General features: G+C 42.0%; 1 protein-coding gene across 3 annotated transcripts in view; it reads left to right on the top strand.

The window, feature by feature from the left end:
- The window catches only part of OTUD7A (OTU deubiquitinase 7A), a 315,275-nt gene that overhangs the window by 176,327 nt on the left and 118,722 nt on the right, over positions 1-20,226 (top strand). For all 3 annotated transcript variants that reach the window (XM_053581980.1, XM_053581982.1, XM_053581981.1), the window contains exon 2: positions 3,024-3,150. The gene's annotated coding sequence lies outside the window, so the exon portion shown is untranslated. The remainder of the gene's footprint in view (positions 1-3,023; positions 3,151-20,226) is intronic.

The raw sequence follows: 20,226 nt of genomic DNA, 5'->3' as shown, positions 1-20,226 counted from the left end.
TACAGGGGTATTTGCGAAACTTGGTAAATGTAGAATATAAATGTTTTGGCACAGTAACTGAGATAACGCCGGAAAGGCTATGTTAACCACTGGGATAAAAATGTGTCAAATGGTTTATGAAGTGAGTGTATGATGCCCCATAATCATATCATTGTATACACTTATGATTTAATAAAAAAATTAAAAAAAATAAAAAAATAAAATAAAAAAAAAAAAAAAATAAAAAAAAATAAAAAAAATAAAATAAAAAATAAAAAAAATGAAGAAAGTGTCCTTCCCCTATTACACGGTCTTGGTAGCCTTCTGGAAAACCGTTTAATTCTAAGTGTGAGGATTTGTTTCTCCCACTTGTATCTCAGTGGACTGTAAGTCTGTCTTTGTCCCATACCACCCCTCTCGGATTACCATAGCTTTGTAGCGTGTTTTCAATAAGTAAGTATGAGACCTCCAACTTTGTTCTTCGTTTTCAAGATGGCTGTGTCTATTGATACCCATTCTTTTCATTCAGTCTCTTCCTCTTTCTGTTCAAAAATTCAGAAAATTTGGGCAGTGCCTGTGGCTCAGTGAGTAGGGTGCTGGCCCCATATACCGAGGGTGGCAGGTTCAAACCCGGCCCCAGCCAAATTGCAACAAAAAAATAGCCGGGCATTGTGGTGGGCACCTGTAGTCCCAGCTACTCTGGAGGCTGAGGCAAGAGAATCGTCTAAGCCCAGGAGTTGGAGGTTGCTGTGAGCTATGACACCACAGCACTCTACTGAGGGCCATAAAGTGAGACTCTGTCTCTACCAGAAAAAAAAAAAAGTTCAGAAAATTTATTGCCTACAAAACCATTTTGAAAGAACTATTCAAAGATTCCTTCTAACAAAATAACAAGTTAATTTAAGAAAGGAGAAACAAAAGATATGTAAATTACCTGTGATCAAGTAACAAAAACTAAAACACAGTCTCATGTTGCAGTTATGACTAGAATGACCATGAAGATTAAAACAATTAAGAAACGATTCCTAAGAAAGTAGAAAAATGGAAATTAAAATCAATTTCAAATTAACATTTTAAATGATTTCAACAAAATAAAGCAGGTAACACAGGAAGAGAAAGGAATTCACCCTCTAGACCAGTGTTTTTTAACCTTCCTTATTCATAGCACACTTGAACCTATGGTTAACCTTCCGTGGCAAACTCAGATTACGTTGATCAAAAAGAAAGAGTAAAGGACGGTGCCTGTAGATCAGTCGGCAGGGTGCCAGCCACGTACACTGAGGGTGGAGGTTTTGAACCCGGCCCCGAGCCACCTAAAACAACAATGACAACTGCAACAACAACAAAAAAAATAGCTGGGCATTGTGGCCTCCTCACTGTAGTCCCAGCTACTTGGGAGGCTGAGGCAAGAGAATTGCTTAAGCCCGAGAGTTGGAGGCTACTGTGAGCTGTGACAGCACAACACTCTACCCAGGTTGACGGCTTATCTCAAAAAAAAAAAAAAAGAATATGCATACTGTGCTCTGAACCTCTTTTGAAAATAATTTAATTAATGATCTTTAAAAATTGGGGGGGGCATCTCTCTTCCCCCATTGATGTATGGGATTGTTGGTTTTTTTCTTGTGAATTAATTGAAGAGAGATGAATAGAATCTTCTCCATAGATGACAGATAAATGGCTAGCAATCATATGAAAAACTTATCATCCCTAATTATTAGAGAAATGCAGATTAAAACCACCCTGAGATATTACCTAACCCTAGTGAGAATGGCCTATATCACAAAATCTCAAAACTGCAGATGCTGGCGTGGATGTGGAGAGAAAGGAACACTTTTACACTGTTGGTGGGACTGCAAACTAATACAATCTTTTTGAAAGGAAGTATGGAGAAACCTCAAAGAACTCAACCTAGACCTCCCGTTTGATTCTGCAATCCCATTACTGGGCATCTATCCAGAAGGAAAAAATACCTTTTATTATAAAGACACCTGTACTAGGCTGTTTATTGCAGCCCAATTTACAATCACCAAAATGTGGAAACAACCTAAATGTCCTTCAACCCAGGAATGGATCAGCAAGCTGTGGTATATGTATACGATGGAATATTATTCAGCCATAAAAAATGGAGATTTTTTTTTGCATTTTTACTAACCTGGATGGAGGTGGAACACATTATTCTTAGTGAAGCATCACAGAAGTGGAGAAGTATGAATCCTATGTACTCAATTTTGATTTGAAGACAATTAATGACAATTAATGACATGGTGGGGCAGGGGGAAGGGGAGAGCAGACAGAGAAGGAGGGAAGGGAAGGAGGGAAGGGCTGAGGGAGAGGAAAAGAAGGGAAAAAAAAGAAAATAGTGACTAATCTTCACATAAATTGGTTTTAATTTTGATCAAAGTATACTACTTAAATATTAATTTTTAACTTAACGTGGTAATATGTTGTTTAGGATATTGTCTCCTCATTTATAAGTGACATATGTTTATAATTTCTCCTTTATAATAATGTATTTTCTCCAAATAGGAGAGGATGGGTGGAAGGAGAGTAATTGGTGGGATCACACCTACGGTGCATCTTACAAGGGTACAAGTGAAATTTACAAAATATAAGGTATAAATGTCTTAACACAATAACTAAGAAAATACTGTGAAGGCTATGTTTGATGAAAATATTTCAAATTGTATATAAAACCAGCACATTGTACCCCATGACTGCATTAATGTATACAGCTATGATTTAATTTAAAAAAAAGAAAGAAAAAGAAAATCACTGATCTAGAACCCATTTCAAGGGTCAGCTTCCATAGCACAGTAGTTAGGGCGCCAGCCTCATGCACCAAGGGTGGCAGGTTCAAACCCAGCCTGGGCCAGCTGAAAATAAAATAGAACCCATTTCAAGTGTATATGAAATATTTAAAATCATTTTTAATTTGAAATATTCATATTTTTAAAAATATAAAAAAATTGATTCTTAAGGGTGAAATTTTTAGTTCTCACTTTTCATGAAATGCGAGCATTCTCCTTTATTCTTGTCTTTTCCAGAGTTCTCAGGGACTGTGGTTTCACTCCTTCCACTGGGGCCACCATGGGCCATTTTCAGCAGGGACGGTGCAGTGTCGACCTGTGTACCTGACTGCCGTGCGCCTCCAGAGAACTGGGCATCTGAAAAGTAAGTCCTGTGTTCCTGGAGTCCAAGTGACATTGCTGATGACATTGCCATCAACACCGCTAATGACAGAGCTGGTAGTGATTCTGGGAATAGTCAGCTGGGAAACCAGCTCTAAACCCTAGATGAATTAGTGTAGTCTACCCACTGAAGTCCATTGAGAAAAAAAATCATGAAATGTATTTCAATTTTATTATACGTGCTGCCGAAGCAAGCATGAAATGTATTTCAGATTGCGTTAGAGTTTGAGGTTAGAATAGTAGACATTATTCATAAAAAGAACCTGACTATACTGACAAGTGCCTTGATTTAAACTTGTACAAAATTTACTTTCTCTGTTGCTATCTATGGCAACCATGATGGATTTTTATTTTATTTATTTATTTTTAAATTTCAGATTAATAGGAGGGTACAGATCTTTAGGTTACATTGTTCTCACTTCCAACGTAAAGTTCAAGTTGTAATTTAAGCCTTTCACCCATGGGGTGTGCCAAACACCCTCACATTGTGCACATTAGGTGAGCCCACCAGTCACCCTCCCTGCCTCCCTCTTCTCCCTCCCCTTGCTAGACTATAGAGAGTGGCGATAAAGTTTGTGTGCGATTTAAAATAGGCAACTATTTTTATTTATATGTATATTTGTGTTTTATCTTCCAGTGGGCATGTAGTTGTTTATATATTGGTTTCATATTAGTATGGAGTATGTTGGATTTTTTCTTCCATTCCTGAGATAACTTTACTGAGAAGAATGTGTTTCAACTTTATCCAGGTAAACACAAAAGATGTAAAGTCTTTGTATATATATGCCACAGTTTGTTAATCCAGTCAAGGGTTGATGGGCACTTGGGTTGCTTCCATGACTTGGCAATTATGAATTGAGCTGCAATAAACATTTGGGAACAAATGTCTTTGCTGTAAAATGACTTGTTCTTCTGGGTAGATACCTAGGGACAGAGTCTCATTCTGTCGTCCTCGGTAGAGTGCTGTACCATCACAGCTCACAGCAACCTCAAACTCTTGGGCTCGAGAGATCCTCTTGCCTCAGCCCCTGAGTATCTGGTACTATCGGTGCCCACCACAAGTCTTTTATTAATAGAGATGGGGATCTCACTTTTGCTTAGGTTGGTCTCGAACTCCTGAGCTCAGGGGATCCACCTGCCTCAGCGTCCCAGAGTTCTAGAATTACAGGCATGAGCCACTGTGCCTGACCTGATTTTTAAAGTAATGTGAACAAAAGAAAAATAGTCCCATCATCTTCACATACTAATTATTTTCATTTTTAGTTCTTGTCCCCGAAATCAAACTTTTATGTGGCTAACAACACAGCATAGTGCTTCCTTTGCCTTTGACTCTTGGAACAAACATTTTTATTTACTTTCTTGCTTACTTTTTATTTGAAAAACTTCAAATTTACAGAAAAGTTGAAAGAATAGGACTACCCATAATTCTTCATCCATATTTAATGGTCGTTTACACACATTCACACAGATTGCATATATGTACTAGGGTGTGTGTTGTATGTGTGGTGGGTTTTTTTTTTTTATTCTAGCTACACATGTAATTTTATTTTTTTTTATTTTTTAAGTCTTTTTTTCTTTTTATTAAATCATAGCTGTGTACATTGATATGATCATGGGGCATCATTCACTAGCTTCACAGACCGTTTACCAAGTTTCACATATACCCTTTTGTATGAATCATTTGAAAGTTGTGGGCACCATCACATGCTCTGATGTCATCTCCTAAGTACACAGCTATCGTCTACAAAACTATAATACCCTTATCACTGTGAAATTGAACATTGACAATATTGTCAAATGTATTCTTCCTATTCGAATGCCCCTCGTTGTCCCTCAAAGCATTCATCTTGGCTGTTTCCCCCATCTGGAATTCAATTAAGTATCATGCCCTAAATTTGGAGATGTCTCATTCAACCTAAGCCAAGCCCTGCTTTTGTCTTTATCTGTCACAATGTTGATTTTTTTTTTTTTTTTTTTGCAGTTTTTGGCCAGGGCTGGGTTTGAACCTGCCACCTCTGGCATATGGGTGCCCTACTCCTTTGAGCCACAGGCGCTGCCCCACAATGTTGATGTTTTTGAAGAATCTAAGCCACTTGTGTTGTAGAGTGTCCCACTATCTGGATTTATCTGATTGTTTCCTCATATCCAGATTCAGATAAACATTCTGTCCATGTCTCTTTCCAGCTCACCAGTAGGCATTGCCACATCATTTGCCCTGTTACTGGCGATGACAAGTTTGCTAAGGTGGTCCCTTTGAAAAGTCACCTTTTAAATTCCTTGTAATTAATAAGTAATGAGGAAGCCAGCTTTCAACAAAGGCTCCCGTCCAGAAGGAGAGTTAAGGGACAGGAATTTAGTAAGTATCCTGGTGGACTTGAGCCTCACCAAGAGAGAAGGCTGAAGAACGCACATCAACACCGCTGAGGCAAGTTGTGATCACAAGGACGCAAACAAAAGCTGAGACTTCAAGCCAGAGTAGAAGTTGCAATAGGATCGAACAGAAACCAGCTGAAACAAGACAGAACCACCTTGCTCCACCACACCAGACAGGGCCCCAGTTTCTCAGGCCACAACACTGTACGGGCCCTCGATAAAACCCCAGGGGAAAAACCAAAGGGAGTAAACCATGGGGCAGAATCAGCGGAAAAACTCTGGTAACATGAATAACCAGAATAGATCAACCCCCCCAAGAAAAGATACGGCAGATGTGATTGAAGATCCCATTCATAAACAACTGGCTGAGATGTCAGAAGTCGAATTCAGAATTTGGTTTGCAGACAAGATTAATAAAATGGAATTAGGAATTCGAGGAGAAATTCAAAAATTGTCTCAAGAATTTAACGAATTTAAAGACAAAACCACCAAAGACTTAGACACACTGAAACAAGAACTTACAGCCCTCAAAGATATGAAAAATACAGTAGAATCCCTCAGTAACAGAATGGAGCAAGCAGAAGAAAGGATTTCTGACATTGAAGATAAAGTCTTCGAACGCTCCCAATCTCTCAAAGAGGAAGAGAAATGGAGAGCAAAAACGGATCACTCACTCAGAGAGCTCTCAGATAATTCGAAAAAAAACAACATAAGGGTTATAGGAATTTCGGAGAATGATGAAGTGGCTGCCAAGGACACAGAGGCCCTTCTACATGAAATTATGAAAGAAAATTTTCCAGACATGCCTAGAGAATCTGAAATTCAGATAGCAGACAGCTTCAGAACCCCAGCACGATTCAACCCCAATAAGCCATCTCCCAGACATATCATAATTAGCTTCACTAAAGTTAACATGAAAGAGAAGATTCTCAAAGCAGCCCGGCAAAAGAAAACTATAACGTACAAAGGTAAGAATATTAGAATAACTGCAGATCTCTCTGCTGAAACTTTTCAAGCAAGAAGAGGCTGGTCATCAACTTTTAATCTCCTAAAGCAAAAAAACTTTCAACCCAGGATCTTGTATCCAGCTAAACTGAGTTTCATCTATGATGGAGAAATTAAATACTTCAATGACATTCATATGTTGAAAAAATTTGCCATAAGTAAACCAGCTCTTCAGGATGTTCTCAGACCTATCCTCCACAATGACCAACCCAATCCTATACCACAAAAGTAAACTCACTCAGAAACTTCGGATCAAACTCCAACTTCCACACTGGCGAAAGGATTAAAAATGTCCACTGGACCTTTGAAAAACTCGATACCCAAAATTCCACCAGACTTATCAATACTCTCCATCAATGTGAATGGCTTAAACTGTCCTCTAAAGAGGCATAGGTTAGCTGACTGGATACAAAAACTCAAGCCAGATATTTGTTGCATACAAGAGTCACATCTCAACTTAAAAGACAAATACAGACTCAGGGTGAAAGGATGGTCATCCATATTTCAGGCAAATGGTAATCAGAAAAAAGCAGGTGTTGCAATTTTATTTGCAGATACAGTAGGCTTTAAACCATCAAAACTAAGGCAGGACAAGAATGGTCACTTCATATTTGTTAAGGGTAATACTCAATATGACGAGATCTCAATTATTAATATCTATGCACCCAACCAGAATGCACCTCAATTTATAAGAGAAACTCTAACAGACATGAGTAACTTGATTTCCTCCAACTCCATAATCGTTGGAGATTTCAACACTCCCTTGGCAGTGTTGGATCGATCCTCCAGAAAGAAGCTGAGCAAAGAAATCTTAGATTTAAACCTAACCATCCAATATTTAGATTTAGCAGACATCTACAGAACATTTCATCCCAAAAAAACTGAATACACATACTTCTCATCAGCCCACGGAACTTACTCCAAAATTGATCACATTTTAGGTCACAAGTCTAACCTCAGTAAATTTAAAGGAATAGAAATTATTCCATGCATCTTCTCGGACCATCATGGAATAAAACTTGAATTGAGTAACAACAGGAATCTGCATACCCATACAAAAACATGGAAGTTAAATAACCTTATGCTGAATGATAGCTGGGTCAGGGATGAGATTAAGAAAGAAATCGCCAATTTTTTGGAACAAAACGACAATGAAGACACAAACTATCAGAACCTCTGGGACACTGCAAAGGCAGTTCTAAGAGGGAAATTTATAGCACTGCAAGCCTTCCTCAAGAGAACGGAAAGAGAGGAAGTTAACAACTTAATGGGACATCTCACGCAACTGGAAAAGGAAGAACATTCCAACCCCAAACCCAGTAGAAGAAAAGAAATAACCAAAATTAGAGCAGAATTAAATGAAATTGAAAACAAAAGAATAATACAACAGATCAATAAATCAAAAAGCTGGTTTTTTGAAAAGGTCAATAAAATAGATAAACCTCTGGCCAACCTAATCAGGAAAAAAAGAGTAAAATCTCTAATATCATCAATCAGAAACAACAAAGACGAAATAACCACAGACTCATCAGAAATCCAAAAAATCCTTAATGAATATTACAAGAAACTTTATTCTCAGAAATATGAAAATCTGAAGGAAATAGACCGATACTTGGAAGCACGCCACCTTCCAAGACTTAACCAGAATCAAGTGGAAATGTTGAACAGACCCATATCAAGTTCAGAAATAGCATCAACTATACAAAACCTCCCTAAAAAGAAAAGCCCGGGACCAGATGGTTTCACGTCAGAATTCTACCAAACCTTTAAAGAGGAATTAGTACCTATATTACTCAACCTGTTCCAAAATGTAGAAAAAGAAGGAAGACTACCCAACACGTTCTATGAAGCAAACATCACCCTGATCCCCAAACCAGGAAAAGACCCAACAAGAAAAGAAAATTATAGACCAATATCACTAATGAATATAGATGCAAAAATATTCAACAAGATCCTAACAAACAGAATCCAGCAACACATCAAACAAATTATACATCATGACCAAGTTGGTTTTATCCCAGGGTCTCAAGGCTGGTTCAATATACGTAAATCTATAAATGTAATTCAGCACATAAACAAATTAAAAAACAAAGACCATATGATTCTCTCAATTGATGCAGAAAAAGCTTTTGATAATATCCAGCATCCCTTCATGATCAGAACACTCAAGAAAATTGGTCTAGAAGAGACTTTTCTTAAACTGATAGAGGCTATCTACAGCAAACCCACAGCCAATATCATATTGAATGGAGTTAAATTGGAATCATTTCCACTCAGATCAGGAGCCAGACAAGGCTGCCCATTGTCTCCATTGCTTTTCAACATTGTAATGGAAGTTTTAGCCACCGCAATTAGGGAAGAAAAGGCGATCAAGGGTATCCATATAGGGTCAGAAGAGATCAAACTCTCGCTCTTCGCAGATGATATGATTGTGTATCTGGAAAACACTAGGGACTCTACTACAAAACTCCTAGAAGTGATAAAGGAATACAGCAGCATCTCAGGTTACAAAATCAACATTCATAAGTCGGTAGCCTTTATATACACCAACAACAGTCAAATTGAAAAAGCAGTTAAGGACTCTATCCCATTCACAGTAGTGCCAAAGAAGATGAAATATTTGGGAATTTACCTAACAAAAGACGTGAAAGATCTCTATAAAGAGAACTATGAAACTCTAAGAAAAGAAATAGCTGAAAATGTTAACAAATGGAAAAACATACCATGCTCATGGCTAGGAAGAATCAACATTATTAAAATGTCCATACTACCCAAAGCAATATATAATTTCAACGCACTCCCTATTAAAGCTCCACTGTCATATTTTAAAGATCTTGAAAAAACATTACTTCGTTTTATATGGAATCAGAAAAAACCTCGAATAGCCAAGACATTACTCAGAAATAAAAACAAAACAGGAGGAATCACACTACCAGACCTCAGACTTTACTACAAATCGATAGTGATCAAAACAGCATGGTATTGGCACAAAAACAGAGAAGTAGATATCTGGAATAGAATAGAGAACCAAGAGATGAATCCAGCTACTTACCGCTATTTGATTTTTGACAAGCCAATTAAAAACATTCAGTGGGGAAAAGATTCCCTATTTAACAAATGGTGCTGGGTGAACTGGCTGGCAACCTGCAGAAGACTGAAATTGGACCCACACCTTTCACCATTAACTAAGATAGACTCTCATTGGATTAAAGATTTAAACTTAAGACATGAAACTACAAAAATACTAGAGGAGAATGCAGGGAAAACCCTTGAAGACATTGGTCTGGGTGAGTATTTCATGAGGAGAACCCCCCGGGCAATTGAAGCAGCTTCAAAAATACACTACTGGGACTTGATCAAACTAAAAAGCTTCTGCACAGCTAAGAACACAGTAAGCAGAGCAAGCAGACAGCCCTCAGAATGGGAGAAGATATTTGCAGGGTATAACTCTGACAAAGGTTTAATAACCAGAATCCACAGAGAACTCAAACGCATCAGCAAGAAAAAAACAAGGGATCCCATCGCAGGCTGGGCAAGGGATTTGAAGAGAAACTTCTCTGAAGAAGACAGGCGCACGGCCTTCAGACATATGAAAAAATGCTCATCATCTTTAATCATCCGAGAAATGCAAATCAAAACTACTTTGAGATATCATCTAACTCCAATGAGACTAGCCTATATCACAAAATCTCAAGACCAGAGATGTTGGCGTGGATGCGGAGAAAAGGGAACACTTCTGCACTGCTGGTGGGAATGCAAATTAATACATTCCTTTTGGAAAGATATATGGAGAACACTCAGAGATCTAAAAATAGATCTGCCATTCAATCCTGTAATTCCTCTGCTGGCCATATACCCAGAAGACCAAAAATCACAACATAACAAAGATATTTGTACCAGAATGTTTATTGCAGCCCAATTCATAATAGCTAAGTCATGGAAAAAGCCCAAGTGCCCATCGATCCACGAATGGATTAATAAATTGTGGTATATGTATACCATGGAATACTATGCAGCCTTAAAGAAAGATGGAGACTTTACCTCTTTCATGTTTACATGGATGGAGCTGGAACATATTCTTCTTAGTAAAGTATCCCAAGAATGGAAGAAAAAATACCCAATGTACACAGCCCTACTATGAAACTAATTTGGGACTCTCACATGAAAGCTATAACCCAGCTACAACTTAACAATAGGGGGAAGTGGGAAAGGGGGGGGTGGGTAGAGGGAGGGGAATCGGTGGGATCACACCTGTGGTGCATATTACAGGGGTATTTGCGAAACTTGGTAAATGTAGAATGTAAATGTTTTGGCACAGTAACTGAGATAACGCCGGAAAGGCTATGTTAACCACTGTGATAAAAATGTGTCAAATGGTTTATGAAGTGAGTGTATGATGCCCCATAATCATATCATTGTATACAGTTATGATTTAATAAAAAAATTAAAAAAAAATAAAATAAGTAATGAGGGGGAGGAGAGCTTTGAAACCTTGGGAATAATCTCTTCCCTGGTTAATTTTCACCCCGTGTTCCCAGCATCTGTGGATGATTGTATATTATTGTGATTTTTTAATGCATCAGTTAATCAGGACCTTTGACTGACTCTCCTGTCACATAGTCCTTCATTTGTCATACTTACTGTGGTCGTGAGATTATCACACAAGAGATTATACAGGATGGCCATAAAGTTCGTGTGCAATTTAAAATAGCGTGCAGCTTATGGCCACTGTGTATATTGAGGAAGTCAGGAAATTAGGACATCTAGGTAGGCGGGTAGACATGAATCTCATCTCTGTTACTCACCAACTGGATGACCTTGAGCAAATACTTCACCTTGCAAACCCTCAGTGTTCTTATCATTTAAAACTAGACCAGGCCAGGTACCGTGGCTCACGCCTGTAATCCTAGCACTCTGGGAGGCTGAAGCGGGCGGATCACTTGTGCTCAGGAGTTCAAGACCAACCAGAACAAGAGACCTCATCTCTCCTAAAAATAGAAAAACTAGCTGGACATTTGGCAGGTGCACAAAGCTATTTGGCGGGCAGCTATTTGGGAAGCTAAGACAGGAGGATCTTTTGAGCCCAGGAATTTGAGGGTGCTGTGAGCTATAATGACCCCATGGCACTCTACCCAGGTTGACAGAGTAAGACTGCCTCAAAAATAAATGAAGGAATGAATGAATGAATAAATAAATCCTGGGAGACTGCTAGTGGTCATTGCATGAGGCATCTGGTGGCAGGAGGAGCCTTGTGCCGGTCCTCACTAAGTATTAACTGTTAATTATTATCAGACACGGGAGGGTGGGTAGATAGCAAACGTGCTAAGGAACCTGAGTGACAGTGCAGAGGCTCTGAGAGCTGAGAGAGTCATCCCAGGTGTAAGTCCTGGCGGTTGGAAATCAGGAGACCTCCATCCATGGAGGAATAAGACCACGAAGGGTACTCCCCTGCTGGCTGCTTCTGCCCCCTTGCCCCACACCGTGCCTAGACCTCACTGGTCTGTGGGTAGTTTGGCCTTTCCATGGCCAGTAACCAACTGGATTTTTTATTTAGAGATTATTAGATGTCTTTCTGTTTAGATCAAGTCCCTGTGGTTTTAGCTGCACTCCGTTGCCACTGAATCTTCTTTGAGAATATTTGGGATATTTTACCAATAAAAGCTTGTGAAAATACAAGAAGCTGTAGATAAAAATAAATTATAAAAAAAAAAAAAACTTTACCTCTGGTAAATGTGTTAGCAACTTAAAATTACTTCCTCTCAAAATTTTACTTGCTTAGTTTTCTTCCCCACAATTCTTAAAAGCAGGTAAGGGCTGGCGTTCACACACAGTGACTATCAACACTGTGCACCCTGCATCCAGCTGGGACAGGGGTCAGGGACGGTCACTGGTTCCCCTGCTTGCCAGGGTGATGCCAGCCCAGCCAGCCAGGACAAAGGGTGATAGCTGTAGACCTGGTGGTGACATCAGCAGGTTGCTTGGCTCCTCCCCAACCCTCCCTGAAGTCTCACCACCACCTCCTTCTGGCTCCTTCTGAGCCCTCTGGGTGTCAGGGACCCTCTTGGCTCCTTGTCCTCTGGATCCACTCCTTGGGGATGGTTCTATGCCTTTTCTGTTTTCCCAGGTACAGACATGACCTAATAGTTAACAAGATGCATAAAGTGCAGGTAAAAATCAAATCTCTGCTTCTGCATGAATGCTGAGGAGATCACTTGGGTTTCATCTGAATGCACAGATAAAACATGCTATGGCATTTCCGACCCCTTGGAAACACGCATTATGTGGTCTTGAGTGTATACCACACCCCCAGCCTGGGTGCTGAAAACCAGAGGGAGAAGGCTTGAAGCTGAGGAAACGCCCACTGCAGAGAAACCCTCTCCCGGGAGGCTTGCAGGACCTGGGTGGCACCAAGGAAGAAGGCGCCCTCCATGCAGCCCTGGGCACAGCCGCCTGTCTCACTCTTCCCATTCCTGTCCCCTGCTCTGTAGCAGCCCTGTCCTGCAGCTGCTCCCAGGAGGACTGCACCAGTGCCAGGTGGCACAACCAGGGGCTGGAAGCAGGAGGTCTGCCTGGGGAATCAGGCTCTGATCACTGATGCCACACTGGCTGAGGGACAGCCCACAGTGCTGGTGGGGTCAGGCTTGCCCTTCAGCCTGTGTGCAACATTAGCCATTGCTTTGTTTGTGGTTCCAGGGTCCTGGCTCGAGGGCCGACCCCCTGCTTTCTAGATGGGTGGCTGTGGTATGTCCATGAGCTTCCTGGAGCCTCGGTTTCCCATCTGCCCAGTAGGACCAGCAGTTCATATTGAGTCATTCTCCTGGTGTGGTTTTGGGATGGTGTGTCCCTGTGGTCCTGTACTCAGAGGATCTAAGGGTGTAGCAATGAGTTCAGCCCCCCTTTTCTGCATGCTTGTATTTATGCTTTTAAAATCACCAGGTACAAAGGAGCCACACAGGGGACCCCTTTCCTGGCCCTCCAGGGTTCCACAGTTGTCATGGGCTGAGCATGAGCTGAAACCCGAGGGGCACTCAGGGGCTGTTTGTTAGAGAGCTGTGACATTTTCTTTAAATGGAAAATCCTTTAAACCTGCCTTTCTGTGGGCAGAGGTGGTGGCAGCTGAGTCCCCTTCTGAGTTTCCTCGTGGAGGACGAGGAGGACAGAGGCTGAGTCTCCCACCAGCCCTCCCCAGCTGGCATCCTGCCAAGTATGAGCAGAAGTGGTTTCTGCCAAGAATCTGCTCAAGCTCAGCTCCTGGACACTCTGGGCCCTGGATGTGGGGCTAAATGTGGGGTGTATGTGGGTCTCCATGCCTCAGTTCCCTCAGCTTTGAAACATGGATGGAATGGGAGTGCCCATGACTGCGAGGGCTGCTCAGGGCAGCGGCCCCTGCTGAGAATGCTGGAAGCCTCAGTGATTACAGAAGTTTCGGGGGTGGGAGGCCTAGGGCACAGCTCCCTCTCCTGCCCCCAACTTTTTCCTCAGTCATCAGGATGAACCTCTAGTATGCTGTGAGGCTGCAAACTGGAGGCATTTTGCAATGGATCAGGCTGTGCCCCCAAGTGCAGGCCCAGATAGCAGTGATTTAACATTTTTAGCCACCTTTTTGTGGTTTTCTTATGTCAGGGCACCCAGAATGAGGAGCCCATTCTGTCTGCTGAGCACTTCCCATGTGCCAACATTCTGTCAGGCACTTCAGACTCCTTTGAGCTCATGCCCTGTGCCACCAGCCACATCTTGCCACCCAGCTGGGTGGTTGGTTGGCAGGTTGGCATCTGGCCCCATGGGAACTTCCCATCTCCTCACCCCATACTGTCCTTCCTCAGCTCTTGGGCCCTCTCCTGGCCTCCCCATCCTGACCACAGGACTCTTACCCAGGGCCCAGGAGAGTTCCAGGGACTGCAGGAGTAGCCAACTGTGTGGGAAGAATTTCCTTCAAAGGACAGGTCCCCATGTGACTCAGTGCTGTCCCTTAGCTAATCCAGGAATCCTGTGTTCCCAAGTTTGCACATCAAAGTGGACATCTAACATTGTGTATCATAAATTTAAATGGATGCAAAGATGTCATTTCTAGCGTACTACATTCATAAGCAGTGGCACTTTAAAATGGCACAAGTGCTATCTCTCACTTTGTAATGTACAAAGTGGAATACAAGTATTCTCCTTCATTTCATTCAAACTACATTGGCAAGGGCTCCTTTCACCTTGAAATTTTACACTTTTTGTTTGCACCTCGAATTTCTCTTCCATATCCCCCACTGAGCTTTATTACAATTTTTCTTGAAAGTCATTACCAACCAGCCTATCATATTTCTTTGTGTGTATATACATATGTCTTTATACAGGCCTATAAAAATGTGTGTATGTGATAAGACGTTACAGTTCATAATTTATGGTTTATTATTAGTGCATACTTGACCTAAACATTAGTGCTTAAAAAGTAAAATATAACAGAAAAGAGTCTCTTAACAAGGTGAATGAAAGAGAGATCAGACTTGAGGAATCACTTTGTGTGGAGCTGGGAGCTTCCCACCCGCAGCAGAGCAGCAGATGGGAAAGCGGAAATTGCGGGGCAGGTGTCTTCCCCACAGACAAATTTTAGGACAGATTACATATGGAATTTGAGGTTTTAGAAATTGATTATTTAAAAGTTTTCTATGTAGCCAGGCATAGTGGCTCACACCTACAATCCTAATACTCTGGGAGGCTGAGGTAGGAAGATCATTTGAGCTGGGGAATTCAAAACCAGGCTGAGCAAAAGCGAGACCCCATCTCTACTAAAAATAGAAAAACTGGCTGGGCATTGTGGTGGGCTCTTACAGTCTCAGCTACTCAAGAGGCTGAGGCAGGAGGATTGCTTGTACCCAGGACTTTGGGATTGAGGTTGCTGTGAGCTCGGCTGATGCCACAGCTCTCTAGCCCCAGCAACAGAGTGAGACTGTGTCTCAAAAAAAAGGCTCCTTATGTTCATGTCCCCTTGAAACCCAGATGTTTCAGGGCTGAGTTGTCCATTGCCTTGGACTTGTGCTCAGGCCTAGCTTCATCCCTCTGCCAGTTTGGGATAAATTTTTCTGTAATATTTAGCTAACATGCGATAGCTGACAGATTACCGGGGACCATGTATAATGGCACCATCTGAAGGTGCTGCTTTTCGGCCCATGTGATTAGCTGGAGCTCCAGCATCGATCCTGTAAATAGAAGAGCGTCTGTGGAAGATGGCTTCTGACATAGCTCCCGTTCCTGGACCCTGACATCCCCTCATGTTGTCCCCTGCCTATGGCTGTGGGCTCCACACAGTTACATGCTCCTAATTAATAGAATACAGCAGAAGTGATGGGTGTCACTTCTGAGATCAGGTTACAAAGACTGTGACTTCCCTCCTGCTGACACCCCCTGACTCTTCTCGTAGGGTTGCTGGCCTTCTGGGATCTCACCTCTGGAAAGGCCAAAGTGGCAAGAAGCAGAGGCTCTAAGTTCAATGACCCTCAAAAATAGTTCTGCTGGATTGTTTACTGCAGCTCAATTTACACTTGCCAAGATGTGGAGACAACCTAAATTCCCATCAACTCAGGAATGGATTAATAAACTGTGGTATCTGCACACCATGGAGTATTATTCAGCCATAAAAAATGATGGAGACCTTCTATCTTTTGTATTAACCTGGATGGAGTTGAAACACATTCTTCTTAGTAAAGTACCACAGGAATGGAAAAGCAATTATCCAAAGTACTCCATACTAATATGAAGCCAGACAATAGAAAAACTCAATTTAATTTAAGAAGGGGGGCGCGGGGGGAGAAGGAGGAAGGGGGGTGAGGAGAGGAGGGAAGGGGATTGGTGTGCTCTCACTTAATGGGCACAGTGTGGGTGGGAAGGGCACAATTACAACAGCGGCTTTACCTAACAAATGCAAACATCGGAGCCTAATTCTTTACATCCTCACATTAACCTGAAATTAAAAAAAGAAATTAATGAGAAAACATTTCTGTTCCATTTAGGGCCCCCTTCTCTGCAGCTCCGTTTGCATCCCTGGCCACTGATTACAGAGACTAGAAATCAGAGGCAGCTTGTTTGTGGGGACCGCGTGCAGTTCAGAAAGCACCCCATCTTTGGTCGGTCGCGAAGGAATTTTCCTTGTTAAGCTCAGCTGCCTCTCCCTTGCCGTGAGGGTTTCCTCTGGGCTGCAGCGCTTTCTCTCTGGCCTTAAGCCAGTGCTTAATGTTCGAGCGAGGTTGGTTGTACCGTTATTTCCTCAGGGGAGTGTGGACAGATGCTGCTGTGCTGAAAAATGCAGTTTCTTTTTTGCCTCAAACAGCTGATCCTGTAAACTTGTGCTTCACAGTCATCTGTTTTACTATAGAACCAACCTTGTGAAATGATATACTCAGTACTAACGTGAAGCTAGTAGGTGAACAACTACATGGCCGCGTGAGAGGGAGACACGGTAAACTCAAGAAGTGGGCAGCCCCTGTGGCTCAGTTGAGTAGGGCGCCGGCCCCATATACAGAGGGTGGTGAGTTCAAACCCAGCCCCGGCCGAACTGCAACCAAAAAATAGCCGGGCATTGTGGCGGGCGCCTGTAGTCCCAGCTGCTCAGGAGGCTGAGGCAGGAGAATCGTGGAAGCCCAAGAGCTGGAGGTTGCTGTGAGTCCTGGGATGTCACGGCACTCTACCTACGGCAGTAAAGTAAGACTCTGTCTCTACAAAAAATAAATAAATAAATAAATAAATAAAAAATAAAAGCTGAGTGTTGTGGGTGCCTGTAGTTCCAGCTACTTGGGAAGCTGAGGGAAAAGAATTTCTTGTGCCCAAGAGCTGGAGGTTGCTGTGAGTCCTGTGACGTCATGGTACTCTACCGAGGGCTATAAAGTGAGACTGTCTCTACAAAAAAAAAAAAAAAAACGGGACGCGCCTGTGGCTCAAAGGAGTAGGGTGCTGGCCCCATATGCCAGAGGTGGCGGGTTCAAGCTCAACCCTGGCCAAAAACTGCAAATACAAAAAAGAAAAAAAGAAGAAGAAGAAGTAGGGAGGGGCAGAGAGGAGGAACCTCGGAGAGCTCTCACCTGATGGGTACGCGGCACACTTCTGGATGAAGGGCTCAACCACAACTTCACCTAACAAACACAATGCAACCCAATCATATGTGCTCTTATATTAGTCTGAAATTAAAAAATCTCTTCCTTCTATATAGAACATAAAAAAGTAAATATAAAGAAAGAGACATAGTTACCCATACAAACACAAACATAATTCATGTTCATTTATTTACAATCAAGCCACTAGAGTATAATAAACTATTTTTTTCTGGTATTACAAATGATAACCCTTTTTTCTTTTTCTTTTTTTTGAGACAGAGTTTCACTATGTCACCCTCGGTAGAGTGCGGTGGCATCACAGCTCACAGCAACCTCCAACTCTAGGACTCAAGCGATTCTCTTGCCTCAGCCTCCCAAGTGGCTGGGGTTATAGGCACCCACCACAATGCCCAGATATTTTTGTTGTTGTTGTCATTGTTGTTTAGCAGGCCCAGGCCTGGTTCAAATCCACCAGCTCCTGTTCTTGTGGCCGGTGTCGTAACCACTGAGCTATGGGCGCTGAGCCTACAAATGATAACCTTGATGTGTGCTTAGGATTACAAACAGATTTCAGAATTAAAGAAAATTGCATTGATTATAATATTAGTGTTAAAATTAAATTTATTTCCTTGTTATTTAGAGAAAAAACTTACAAGTTCTAAATGGAACTCCAGAGGGTTTTATTAGTTTTCTAAGGTTATTAGTTTAAGGATATGTTTGCAAATAAATGCATAGATCATAACAACTGTTATCATCATACCTAACCTTTCTGTATTCAACCGGCAGTGTGCTATGTAATTGCCACCACAATCGTATTAACATAGGACCTGTAATTCTTGTCTACAAGGATTATCCAAGCAAGGGCTCAGATGATGACACTTGATTATAGAAATGGAATGATGAAGGATGAAAGGAAGTGAAAAAGGAGAGAATAGACTAACAGTTATTGCAGTAGCAGGTAAGTAAGTTGGTAGGCAGAAGTTAGACTGTCAGGGAGACACAGTCATTACCCTGTTTCCCCGAAAATAAGACCTACTTACAGGAAAGATAAGACGTCCCCTGAAAATAAGACCTAGCACATCTCTGGGAGCAGAACTTAATATAAGACACTGTCTTATTTTCGGGGAAACAGGGTAGGTAGTAAAAGACAGGGAAGTTCAGAGGGAGGAGGGCAAGGAAGGAAGGAGAGAGACAGACAGATTGTGAGTAACTGGACCAGCTGGGGCCTTTGTAGGCATGTGGATGGATCTGCAGATGAGAAAGACAGGCTGAGAGACAGACAGACACAGAGGTCCACAGATGGACAGATAAGAAAATGGAGAATCCCTGGGATAGAGAGACAGGCAGGCAGATAAATGCCACAAGGACTGACAGACATCCTGACAGTGGACACAAGGAAACACCTGTATGCGTGGGCGGGAGGGTAGAGGGACAGGTGGATGGGCACAGATAGAAATGACAGAAGCATAGATAGTTAGACTCTACTCAGTAGTAAGACACACGACAGATAGTCACAGAAAATCAGGAAGGAAGGAAGACAGACTGACAGTGAGAAAAACAGACAGATAATAAACACGATAGATAAATTACAGAGGGATGATAGTAAATGATGGGTAGATAATTAGATGTCAGCTGGTGGATGAATAACAGATAGATGATAGGTAGGTAGGTTAGCAGGCAGATAAGATGTAATCAGACAGAGACAGATAGCCCGACAACCGAGAGAGAGAGATGGGTGTGTAGGTAGGTAGGGGATTGAAGAGGGAGAGACAGAATGCAGATTAAAGGTAGAAGAGGGGCAGACCAGCAGATAGATAGATAAGCATATCGGAGCTTAACAAATTTTTAAGAAAGCTGTGCTGTCGTCCCCATGTATAGATGGGGAAGCAGATTCACAGGGGTTTAGTGACTTCCCAAAGAGAAGGGCTAAGGCGTAGCTCAGAGCCTCCCCTCCCCACCTCTCCCACGGTTCCTGTACAGCCCCCGCCACACTCTGTATCTCGTTCAGTCTCACGCTCCCATCACTGCCTGTTTATCTTACTTAGTAGCGTCTGTGGAAAATCATACTTGAACTGTGTGTGGTATGTTATATGAGCACAGGGCAAAGCGCTAGGAAGGCCATGGCGTACAAGTGAGCCTGCCGCTCGTCCCTCCCGGGAAAGGCCTGCAAGGCCACCACCAGCATGTCTTCTGTTTTTTCCTAAATGTGAGGTATTTTTCCAGCTAGTATTGTTCAGTCACACTGTAACGCGTGCTTATTCTCAGTGTTAGACGGGTTTCCACATCGTTGCTGTGGTGTGGTTCACAGGGACCTATAGCACCTTTGATCCCACCATTCTCTGATGGACGGTCATTTCTTGATATTTCTAGATGTTCTGAGGGGAACATCCTTACAGGTGCTTCTCCATGCACATGAACGAGGTTGTCTCCAGGGAAGATACTGAGCAGTGGAATCGCAGTTACAGGATATACACATAAAAAAAATTAAATACTGAAAATATCGGTCTTCAGCTGACCTCACCACTAGCCCTGTTAGCAGTGTTAAAAAGTCCCCATTTCACATGATTGCAAGAGGGACTTTACCTAACAAATGCAATCAGTGTAACCTG

The sequence above is a fragment of the Nycticebus coucang genome, chromosome 2 (genome assembly GCF_027406575.1).
Source record: "Nycticebus coucang isolate mNycCou1 chromosome 2, mNycCou1.pri, whole genome shotgun sequence".
NCBI classification, from domain to species: domain Eukaryota; kingdom Metazoa; phylum Chordata; class Mammalia; order Primates; family Lorisidae; genus Nycticebus; species Nycticebus coucang.
The sequence above is the reverse complement of the archived record's forward strand: the minus strand, read 5'-3'. Positions and strand labels throughout refer to the sequence as shown.